Here is an 11,019-nt window from a genome sequence, read left to right as displayed (position 1 = left end):
GGTGGCGGAAAATTTCGCGATTTAGGGGCTTGGATTTGAGGTGGATAAGAGAAATTGGGGTGGGATTCATGGTGGGGAGATGGGGGAAGGCTAGATCTACTTGCCAAACACCAAAATTGTGGATCAAACACAACAAATCTCACAAGAACCAACAAATTGCAAGAAAATTTTTGGGGCTATTTTTGTGGGTATTTTCGAAATTGGGCGAGAACAAGCAAAACTAGGCTCGAAAACAAGGAGGGGGGCTCCAACTTCGTGACAAACCGTGGCTCATGATACCATAATGTTGTAGGGTGGAACCCTAAGATGTATCTTTCACGAATTGGAGGGGAAATCCCCAAGAACAAGAGGAATACAAAGGGGAATCACAAGAGGAACACTCAAGAACAAGCCCAAATCACACATCCACTAGACTCAAATCCACACAAGATCCACAAAGGTACAAGAACAACAAAGGGAAAGATACAAGGTAGAGTTCATCCGAAATCCCAAAGGAAGGTGAGGTCTTGGTGATCCTATGATGGGGATCCTTCCCTAGATGGGGTCTTGAATCCACTAGGGATCTTCTCCAATGGAGGTCTTGATCTCCATGGGAGAGGTCTCTCTCTCTTAAGAGGAGGTACAAGGACAAAGCTCACATAGATCATGTCATATCCATTGCTAAGTCTAAATGGAGGAGGGAGAGGGGTATATATAGGTAGGTGGAGGAAGGGGACGAAGTGGAGGCCCAAAACAGCTGCCTCGGCCGGCCATCCTGTAGGGCCCGTGCGCACAGGGTAAGTTGGGCCCATGCGCATGGGGGTCCCGTGGGCACGGTCCAAGCCCGTGGGCACGGGGTCTTGGGGGCCCGTGCGCACGGTGTCGCCTAGGACTTCCTGTCCAGCTCCTGTTGGGTTCCTTCTTCCTCCTGGGGACTTGGGGTCCTTCTCCTTGGCCTCCGGGATGCTCCCAAGCTCCATGGTGGTGGTCTCCCTTGTACCTAATGATGCACAATGTTCTGTGATGAGGTAGCAACCAAGTCCAATGGATATTCATGTCAATCTCGAAGAGGAGCAGGTTCACCTTAAGTCCGGTAGGTCCACTTGGGGCTTGAGGTGCTATGAAGGTGTACACTGAGGTGGCTGTGGAATGATCTGCATCAGATCACAAGAAAACACCCTCCGTCCAGGTGCTTGTGATCAGGACGACGAGATTTCTCAATTTTTCAGGACGACGAGACGTTTGTAATTCATTCCCATTCCTTAAATCAGACCTAAACATGCACCCAATGACACATGTACGATTTCCCACCCATTTTGCTTCACTGGAGCATGTGCTTGTAGTTCAAATTCGAATTATGGACTATGTTAAATGCCAAGAAAACTTAATTAATATATACAATGGCCAAAGGAACCCTGAACAGTTTCAAATTTCAGCACGACACTCCTATTATTCTATGTTGCCTGTAGAAAACAAAGTTCAAGGCGAGAAGAGGCAGCGATTATCGTTTCGCCCACAAGATGGGCATGTTTCCCTACTGGAACCACAAGGGTTGTGAGAAGCTTCGATTTGTAAGAGGCTTGTAATATAGCTTCGCCCAAATTGGGCAATTATATGTACCATGTAGTGACACCATGCCTAGTTTCATGATTTCTTGGTGAGTTTTGGATTTACAATGATTTAAAAACCGAAATTCGCAATGTTTGTGGCCAAGCCAGGACGGCGAGACGGTTGCATTCATTCCCGTTCATTCCATGGGACCTAAACATGCACCCCAAGGACACGTGTATGCTTTTTCTAGCCATTTTGGTGCACTTGAGCATGTATTTGTAGTTCGGATTTGAATTATGGATATTAAATGCCTTGAAAACTCAATTAATGAATAAAAAGGTCAAACGAACCCTGAATAATTTCAAAGTTCAGCGTGAATCTCCTGTTGTTCCATGTTGCGTGTAGAAGAAAATATGAGGCTAGAAGAGGGAGCGATTATCGTTTGGCCCACAAGGGGACACGTTTCCCTATCGAAACCACGAGGGTTCTTGCGATAGGCTCCGGTTTGTAAGAGCTTTGTAATAAAGCTTGGCCCAAATTGGCAATGCTTTTACCATGACATATATGTGCCATCACATGACACCATGCCACCTTTGATGACTTTCTGGTGAGTTTTCGATTTATGGAGATTTAAAAATCAAGATTCCAAATGTTTGAGGACGAGCCTGGACACCGGTAGGGTTGTAATTAATTCCCATTCATGGTATGGGACCTAAACATTCACCCAATGACACATGTACAATTTTTCTAGCCATTTTGGTGAACTAGAGCATGTATTCGTAGTTCTGATTTGAATTATGGACATTAAATGCCTAGGAAACTCAATTAGTGTATAAAAAGGCCAAACGAACCCTAAATAAGTTTAAATTTCAGCACGGATATCCTGTTGTTCCATGTTTCCCGTAGAAGAAAATACAAGGCGAAAAGAGGCAGTGATTAGGTTTTGCCCACAAGGGGAACACGTTTCCCTATCAGAACCACGAGGCTTCTTTGAGAGAAGCTTCGATTTGTAAGAGGTTTGTAATAAAGCTTGGCCCATATTGCACAATGTTTTTACCACGACATATATGTGCCATGATGTGACACCATGCCACCTTTGATGACTTTCTGGTGAGTTTAGGATTTACGGGGATTTAAAACCGAGATTTTCGGTGAGTTTTGGATTTACGGGGATTTAAAAACCAAGATTCTTCTCACGAAATGTTTTCAAATAGCACACGGTTCACACATGAAATACGTGTGCCTACCAAACTATGGCCGATGCCCCCCCTGCTGCGCGCGCGATCTGAGTCGTGCGTTCTGATTGGCTAGAACCCAAACCGCACGGATTGTACGTCTGCACCGTTAGATGCTCCCAGATCGAACGGCAACCCTCAGCCCTTTCGACAACACATGAAGTACATGGGTAAGCACTGTGTGCATACGTCGTGCTAGCTCACGCTTCCTTCTCTACTACGTTTTCTAAACAGGCTACCGTTTCCCGCCACTCCTCTCATCGGTTTCCATCCTCTTGTCCCATCGTTTTCCTGCTACCAGTGTCAGTGCTCATTGAAGGCTAGGCGGCGACACACCGGCCATGTAAATATCACACATAGTTTCTAAAAGCACAAATGCGTGTGATAGGAGGGAGTAGGTCCCATAGGGTGACCAGCGTGAAACACCTTAATGGCAAGGAGACAATTCCTATCAGCAAGGGGCGGCTTCCGATCCGCTAGCCTAGTCGAATAGATCATAGAAGTTAAGCGTGCTCGGGCTGGAGTAGTCCAAGGATAGGTGACCCGGTGGGAAGTTGCATATCTCAAGCTTCACTTAAATGCCATGACACGGTCATTATAGAGATAAATATCTGGCAATTATATAAACCTTGGGATCATTGTTTTGCTAATTTGTACACATGTTTTTATTGGTTATTTTTTGCTCTAAAAAATTAAAGAATGGTTGACTTAACCTGTCATGGCGATTGTATGAACCTTTTTCAGGTCGCATGCAGGGTATAGGGGCAGGGTGTTCTGATCGAGCATTTCTCCCTTGTGCGGTTTATAGACGCTGCACATATCTGTGGGCTCCCCGAGGTATATATATTAGCCTTTACCGACAATGAGGGGGCCCCACACAATCTATCCCTTTACCCAACAACGAGAAGGGTTTGACCATGATGGTTTCCTATTGATACTAGTAGGGTACACGTGCATTGCACGCATGAGATTTGGTAACCAAATTATGAATAAATACCACACTATAGCATGTAAGCTTTGAGTCATATATGCATGATGTAGATGTTCGTTTAATTCTTATAGTTCATCTCATTCAAAATCAATTAGTTTTATAAAAAAATCTATTTTAAGATTCATGGAATTGTGCATTCTAAAGCATAAAGTAAAAAACAAATAGGGACAATTCATTTAGAAAAAAAAGTTTGGGTTAATTAAGATATGGAAGTTTGTAGAACAAAGGAGAAGTGCTTATGTTTTGAGGTTTGTGCAGTGCTTAAGTTCAACCATGGAGTCTTCTAGATTGTACATGTGGCAGAATCTGGTGGAATGTAGATGATATCCAACGGCCAGTAGTGCTCAGATTTGCCATCTCTGTACCATCGGATTGGCTTCATCCAACGACCAACTTTCAAAGCTATTCGCACAATATATAGGGGTATAGATGTGTGCCATGCTAGACCAAATAAAGTTTGAGCGCATGCGCGGGACGACCCCCCCCCCACTGCCTCGAAGTTGGGAAACCGACATCGTACGTATTGAACCAGGCTTGGAGTCGGGTACGGTGTTCCGTTTGTAATGTAGTTGGTGGCCCATCGAAGTTGTGCATTCGGGATTTAAACACATCACACACCACCGTACCCATATATATTTTCGGGCCGCATGCAGTGTATACGGGGTCTTCTGATCGACAATGTCTCCCTTGTGCGTTTTTTTGTGATGACACGCATATCTGTGGGCTCCCCATGTGTATATATATCATCCCTTTGACCGATAACGAGGGGTATGTGTTGGCCATGAATGGATTCCTCCTAGTTCGTGTCTGGGCCGGTAACCGTCACATGTCGCTCAACCAAAGCTCGATCTCGTGCGTTGTTAGGACTCCCTCCCACATGCTCGGATTGCTGTGTTCGACCTACATCGTAGCCTACGTATCTCGTCCTTAACTACCTTGCCTTCATGGTTGTTGTATGTATCGAGAGGTAGGCACCACATCAAAATTGTACATTGTTCTATCTTGAAAACACACATCACCCCTTCCCAACGTACATCATTTTGGGCCACATGCAAGAGGTGCTGGTTTTGTGGTCCCTCTCGTGTGATTTTTATGATGGTTCAATCTATTGGCCCAAGCGGTTTCTCGACAAAACAGTTGTCGTTTGACCAAACAATAGATTCATTCATCCGTCTTATGGTAGGTCATGGCGACATGCATGTATGACAAAAGTATCATTACGTGCATCCACCCTGCTGACACGAAGTGGGAGGTGGTGGGCCAAGCATCCTAGCTAGCTATGACATTATGTCATTATAGATATATCCAAGGGTGCTTTCGGGTTTGCGAGGCAGGTGCCACCAAAGTTGTGCATTGTGTATTTTAAGTTTTAAACATCACACCCAATATTCCTACATATATTTAGCCACTTCCAGGTGGTTCTTGACTTCTGGCCCCTCTCATCGATCTTCGACGACGCGCCCAACCGTGGGCCTGCGCGGTCAAAGTTGTGCATTGGAATTTTGAATATCATAGACCGCCCTTTTCACTCATATATATTTGGGCCACATGCTGGTGTGGCTGTCTTCTGACCCTCTCTACGTTTTTTTGCTGCAAAGACTCTGATGATGCTCAATGAACACGGGTATAATGTCTTAACCGTGTGCAATGCAAGTGCACCGTGAACACGACGACTGCGCAAGCGCGAGCAAAGGTGGAGGTACTGGCTCAACCATGTGCGATGCAAGTGCGCTGTAAAATCACCACGACTGCGCAAGCGCGAGCAAAGGGCGGAGGCACTGGCTTAACCATGTCTGATGCAAGTGTGCTACAAAATCACCACCTGGGCAAGCTAAAGGCGGGTAAGTTTATTTAGAAATTAGGAGGAACCGTGTGTGATAGACCAGCTGATGAGGACATGGAGGCCATAGTTACATCCACAACCCCTACTACTATACCTATTGGGTCGATTAGTATAGATCATGCATGCCAGCTATATTATCAGGTACTTTCATTTCTTGGTAATGTTTCTAAAGTTCATGAGAATATGATGCTGTCTAACTTCGATACATTTTTGTTGCTTACAATTGAAGGGCCTAGCATGGACAAGAAGGATGAACATTGGAGCATGATCAAGCATGAAGATGAAGGCGCGTGCGAAGAGAACAAGAACGGAGTTTGCAGTGGAGATTTCCGCACTTTGAAGCCACCATGATGACATACAAGAAGATGGACGAAATATACAAGATGGCCTTTTATAAATTTTGTCCATAGCTAATTATGGGTGCCACACCACCTTATTTTTGGGCCAGACCCATGTAATTTCAAAATACTACTTCATAGGCTGTTTTTAGAGTCCATATTGTAGGGGAAACGAACCGGGAGGTATTTTAGTCCCACCTTGCCAAGGGGGAACGAAATCCCCTCTCTTTTCCACTATAAATACATCCCTTAAGGTATCCTTTAGACTTGGGATTTGTTTAGTTAAAAGTTAGCCATTGCAACTTCGTGTACTTCGTTCGTGTCCAACGACCAGACCAAGACCGCTCTCAGATCCCCACCTTTATCAACACTTCATCTATATTTGCAATAAAAAAGGAGCAGAATCAATTACGGGAGGAGTGGAGATTGCAGCAAATAAAAAAGAAAGGCAGGTGCCAATCAGTTGCATTTGGAAAGGAAGGGCAGAATTTTTATTACTTGCAAGTTTATTGCTTACAAAAAAATTGGTTGTGCTCTTAGTACGTTGGTTTGGAGGAATATTTTGGGTCAGTTTTGGCACCTCCAGTGGGAAAGGAAAAAAGATCTAGCAGGCACGATGGACTTTGGTGAGAAAAAGAAAACAATGTTCCTTGTGATACTCTGACTAGTACGTGGTAGTCATTTGGCTGTGGTAAAAGAAAGAGGTTACCCCGCTCGGTTGGATTTCTTTGGAGAACGAAAAATTGCAAGAAGGCTTGTACAACATGTGTTGTTGCTATCAAAAAAACATGTCTGGTTAAACGAACAGTACCTCTAGTTTTCGTGGCATATCGTGATTTCTTCTATGTCTTAGGGTCGCGTCTCTAGTAAAGTCTAGCCTAGGACCAACACTTGACCACTTTGAACGGATTTTCAGCTTGCATTAATTCATGTGGTTGTAGCATTTTTCCCCACATATATAAAGCCAACCCAGTTCCACATATCTCTACACCGTGCATACATACGTTCACTTGGAAATCGCTTTACCCAACTTTTGGAGTTACTTGACACCGCTGGTTGCCAGTCACCACCAGCTACATGGTAAGAACTTGTAAGCCTTTGATATTTGCTATACCGTGAGCGTTTTACCACCACATCCCAGTAGTTCATAGGAACATTATTTTTGGATTTTGTTTCTTGTTTCTACTAATCATGACAGGATCTATAGTCAATTCATGGGCTTTGTCGATCGTGGGAGACGTGCCACCACCGGAGCAAATACCACAACTATCACGAGAGGTGCACACACGTCCAAATGCACATGATCAGGTTCTTGTCTCCATGCCACCTTTTAATTGTCGTTTTAAGCCTGATTTATATATTAAATGGGAGTTCGAAATAAATGCTATATTTGTTTCCCATAATTATTTTGAACGTCAAAAAGTTAAGGTTGCGGTTGGTACATTCACTGGTTTTGCTACTTTTTGGTGGAGTGAACATTGTCGGTTATACCCTGATTATGTACCTATTACTTGGGATGATTTAAAACATGTCATGAGAGAGAGAGAGATTCATTGATGTTTATTATACTCGTGGCATGATTAAAAAACTACAACATTTAAAACAAGGTAGTGACAGCATAACAAAATATTATGATGATTTACAAACTACCTTGTTGCACTCCTTTTTAGAGGAAGCTGAAGATGATTTGATGGATAGATTTTGGGGACGGTTATACTGTGATATTCAGGAGATACTAATTCATGAAGAGTGTTATCCTATGGATCGTTTGTTTCATCTTGCTTGCAAAGCTGAATAGGAAATAAAACGACGTGTTACCCACAAGGAGAACAAGCGCAAGGTGCACATTCCAAGAGTTGATACGGTTGTTCCTTCAACTACTATGCCAACCACATTCATTGTTGTGAGGACTACATCACCTCCACCATGTGACACATCATCATCGAGAGTGCCTACATCATCTGAGTTGATCATAAGAGGTAATGACAAAGGTACTGATCTTCCACCTCCACATGAGTATGACGAATGTCTTGTCAATTTAAATGCACCATGCGGTGAGCTAACTACTAGTTTGATCACACCAGCTATTTTAGAGGATTATGTTGATGATTTGACTTTGCCATGTGATCAAAGAATTTTGAGTGCACCCATTGAATTAACTGAGAAAGAACCATGGGAATCAGGGAATAAATCAAATTTGGATCAAATATGTTTGAAAATAATTGTGCCAATGTTTAATCATTTTGATATGACCTCTAATCTTGATGATGGTTCATCAAGGTTGTGATGGTTTAATGATGAGCATCGTCAATCTTTTGTTACGATTAAGAGCTTCCCTTATATGTGCAAACTGAGTTGCAAAATTTGCATGCCTTTAACTTCTTGTGGTAATATATTGGCTTTATATATCACGACTTTCGAAGGGTGCTATTGTATAATTATGTCGCATGTGCCACAACTGAGATCAATAAAAATGGATGACATATACATATACAATGTGTACACCTTGTCTCTTTTGTTAGCCAGATTTCAGATTAAGCAATGCCGAGGACCGCTTTGTTTTCAAGAAGGGGAGGATGATTAGGACATGGATGCCATAGTTACATCCACAACCCCTACTACTGTATCTCGGGGAGCCCGACGAGCATTTGGCCAACAAGAGGTTTATCATGGCCTCTCCGGTGGACGTTGGCGAGGTGGCCGCAGTTTGCCCCGACCTGTCGATCCCCGAGCAACACGTCGCCATGGAAGCCAGCGAAGACGTTGACTACATTGCCATGCCGAAGGCTTCATGTCAGCGGGCTAGCGTATTACTGTATCTCGGGAAAGCTAGCTACGACATCAAGCTCGTCGACAGTGACGACTTCACGTGGGCCATGTCACAGGTTAAGTGGTCCATCCCCAACCCCTCTGGTTTAACCGCGGTCGATCTCTTCGACGGCCCTGCCGCTGATCTCCTCCGCCAAGCGGTGTAGGATTTGCGATCCTTATACGCCATCAAGCCCATTTTGTCATTTCTGAAGGACACGTTCTACGACGGCGGCTTGGGATCCTCAATTGCCAAGTCAGGTCTCATCGACCACGACCACGACAACAAGGAGGTCACCCACAAAGGTTCTTCCAAGGTGAAACAGCCCATCTATGACAACAGAGAGCGCACCATGGGTCTGTGCTCTTCCAATAGGAAGGATCCCGTTCGTGAAATGTGAGGCAACATCCTATCAGCAAATCTTACCTTTTCTAGCTTGCCAACCCGTACCCTTTGTTGCAGTAGCATATGCCGTGCGGTGCTTTAACTGTGTCATGTTTAATTATTTCAGTTATGCAAAAATGTATTGTTCAATAGGGCTATGTGATGTTTAAGTATGAATTGCCCACTTCAGTTTCACGAATGGCTATATTTGGTTGTTTATAGTGAGTAGATGCCTTGTTTATCTGTATTTGGTTGTTAGGTTGGTTGCAGTGAGCATTTTTTTCAGTTATCGAGCAGATGCCTTGTTTATTTGTTTTTGGTTCTTAGTTTGGTTGCAGTGAGCATTTGTCCAGTTATCAAGCAGATGCCTTGTTTATCTGTATTTGGTTGTTAGCTTGCTTTTTTAGCATTTGTCTAGTTTTCAAGCAGATGCCTTGTTTATCTATATCTGCTTGTTAGGTTGGTTGCAGTGAGCATTTGTCCAGTTTTCAAGCATATGCCATGTTTATCTGTATTTGCTTGTTATGTTGGTTGCAGTGAGACTCTGTCCAGATTTCAATGGCTATATTTGGTTGTTATATTGATCATTTATGCCTTGTTTATTTCAGTCATTCACAATGTGTTGTTCATTATGTGCAAGTCGGAACTGTGTAGCTCGACTGCATCAATACTAGTTTGAACGACTATATTTGGTTCTAGTTATGCCTGGTGTAGTTAACACATGCCCTTAATTTCAGTTTTACACATTTATCCAGTGTGATGTTTAAGCATTACCTACGTTCTATTCATTTTCAACAATACCAGTTTGAATTGCAGTATTTGATGGATGTTAAGCCTGCTGTCTGTAACATTGCCTTCCATTTTATATCTGCTTTAACAGCATGCTGAAACCAACACATTCAAGGTGTCATTTGGAGATGATGTTGTTTACCTTTGCTATATTTGTTGGATGTTAAGGTTGCTGTACTTATCATGCCTTTCCACTACTTATGCAAGATAACAACGGGAGTGGCCACCATTTTCCGCCGAGGTTAGCTTCATCCCTCGGCTTGTACTCCCCCCGTCGTTCCATAATGTAGTGCATCTTGATCCAGGCCTGGACACTTGTTAGCTTCTAATATTGACTTGTTGCTTGTAGGTACATATGCCCTTGGCAAGGATCAACGCATCGACCCTTTTTGCGAATGGGGCAATGAGATATTCATGAACAAGCATCAAGTGAGGAAACTGATAAGGATTATTAGCAAAAAGATACAAATGGTGGCAAGCAAATTATTTGTTTATGCTCTATCCAACACAACAGTGAGCTGTAGGATGGTAACTACAAACTCCGCAGCCTTCTCTTTTTACTGCCCATAATGAGTTGTTAGACAACAATGTCCGAATCTTTTTCGTTCGCAGTGGTTCCCGAAGTAGTTCACTCAAGATTACCTCGCAAAGTACATAATTGGTGGACACACAATTAAGGTTAAAGTATTTCATCTAGACTACAATGAGCATCGAGAAGTCGTAATGAAGATAGTGAAGGATGGATGGGCAGCCATCACAAGGGGTTGGCCTAGAGTCATGCATGCATTACGCATGGAGGAGGGCGCAATATTGGCATTCCGCTTCACCTTCTCCAGCAACCAGAATGTCTTTCGCCTCTCTCTTTACAGTCTTTAGAACAACTGTGGTTCATCATTCTTTACTTGGTGCTTCTGTAGTTCTTCAGTATATGTACATGTGCATCGAATTATGCATTCGTGGTTGAACCTATATTTGTAATAAACATGGTTGGATACGAAATAAGTGATTGCCTACTTTCAAATTCAAAACATGTGATTTTTAAATTAGGGATTAATTAGGGATTACACTGCACATGGTTTGCGAAAGCGAAACGTCTGTGA

Source organism: Aegilops tauschii, chromosome 3 (genome assembly GCF_002575655.3).
Source record: "Aegilops tauschii subsp. strangulata cultivar AL8/78 chromosome 3, Aet v6.0, whole genome shotgun sequence".
NCBI lineage: Eukaryota > Viridiplantae > Streptophyta > Magnoliopsida > Poales > Poaceae > Aegilops > Aegilops tauschii.
This window is presented reverse-complemented; position numbering follows the sequence as displayed.